The following is a 1,783-nucleotide window of genomic DNA, read 5'->3' as shown; positions in this document are numbered from 1 at the left end:
TTCTTCAGGCCTTAATTATGCCAGGGTTCTGCTTAGCTCTCCTTCCTCAGTACCTATGTGGGGGTTAGGAAATAACTGAGATACTCTTCAGGCCTTAATTATGCTAGGACTCTGCCTAGCTCTCCTTCCTCAGTGCCTATGGGGGGGTCACCCACACGCATGATTTTGCAGCACAGCTTTCCTCATAAGCATGACCCCATGGCTCAGCAAAGAGACACTCATGTTGCCATCATTCAGGGCCTGTTGGGTATAAGTTGTTAAGGCTTCTATATGCTATATAACATCTTTATTACCTATTTGTGGTACTGAGATTGAAGCCAAATGATCACACCATTGGAATGCTGAATGTGTCCAAGAAGATTGTAAATGAAAAAGGTTTGCTGGTTTTGGCAGGGTCTGAATTAACTGTCCTTGCACCCAAGCATAACCTAGGGAGCATCATCCCAACCACCCTGGAGGGGACCACGGCCGTAAGTCAGTGTCACATAGCCAGTATGTCCCATTTGGAGCAAGCCAATAAATACCTGGTTGCTGCACCCAATCGGTGGCATGCCAGTCAGGGTCTCGTAACATGATAATGTGGTCACAACATTCTCCAGGTATCCGCCCCATCTCTCTCCTTTTGTTTGGCCATAGGTACTGGGTGGTGATTTCTTTGTTCCCAGCACAAAGGAGCATTTTGGCTGAGTTGGCCAAAGGAAGGGGTGAACCACGTAAATCCATCCCAAGTTTGCATTATTCCGTTTTAAAAGGGCCGTTTGGGGCATGGTCACCACTTGTTTTAGTTGGCGGGGATGCTAAAGTGAGAGCTAATGAGCTAGTCCTTTCCATTGAAAAACTTTTCCCATGTCCCTTGTTCTTAAGAGTGTATTTATTTATTTATTTTGAGACGAAATCTCACTCCATCGCTCAGGCTGGAGTGCAGTGGTATGACCTCGGCTCACTGCAACCTCTGCTTCCCGGGTTCAAGCAATTCTCCTGCCTTAGCCTGCCAAGTAGCTGGGATTACAGGTGCGTACCACCACACCTGGCTAATTTTTGTATTTTTAATAGATAACGGGGTTTCACCATGTTGACCAGGCTGGTGTGAAACTCCTGACCTAAAATGATCCACCCATCTTGGCTTCTCAAAGGGTTGGGATTACAGTCGTGAGCCACTGCACCTGGCCAAGGGTGTTTTTAATGGGCCAATTATAGATATCGTCTTTTGTTATGGGAGCACTAAGAATACCAGACCGTTTCTGTGATATAACAAATTTTTGGTATTCTATCCAGTCCTGACCTTGGAAGGATACCCACCATGGCAGGCCAGAGCCACTGGAAAGAGGCATGAGTCCACATATCCAGCAGGTATTCTTTTATAATCTGCATAATCCTGAGCCCGTTGTAGAAACAGGTTTCATGGGCATCAGTGGGTGGCAGTGGCAAGAAGGTGTAGGGATACATGACTAATAATAGCAAAGTTGTGAAATTCATCTTAGTTACTAAAGGGTGTTAAATCAGACAAGGCAAGTGTCCTCTTCTTTATGACACAGCAGATGACAGTATATATAGGACAATAATTGCAATGGTTATTGTACAATAAACATAGGCATTTCTTTGTGTACAGGCCTGGTCCCGTGTCTTGGATTTAAACAGGCCACAGCAGCTGTTGTCTGCTTCTAATCCTGGGTTGAAGGTCAATGTTTAGTGAACTGGAGGTGAAGGTCTTTGGTAGGAGTTACAGTTCATTCAGGAGGTTGTACCTTTTTAAGATGAGAGATGTGAATCCATAAGTCTACAC

The sequence above is a fragment of the Sapajus apella genome, unplaced genomic scaffold (genome assembly GCF_009761245.1).
Source record: "Sapajus apella isolate SASKATOON/1434 unplaced genomic scaffold, GSC_monkey_1.0 scaffold30, whole genome shotgun sequence".
Classification (NCBI taxonomy): Eukaryota; Metazoa; Chordata; class Mammalia; order Primates; family Cebidae; genus Sapajus; species Sapajus apella.
Note: the sequence above shows the minus strand (reverse complement) of the source record.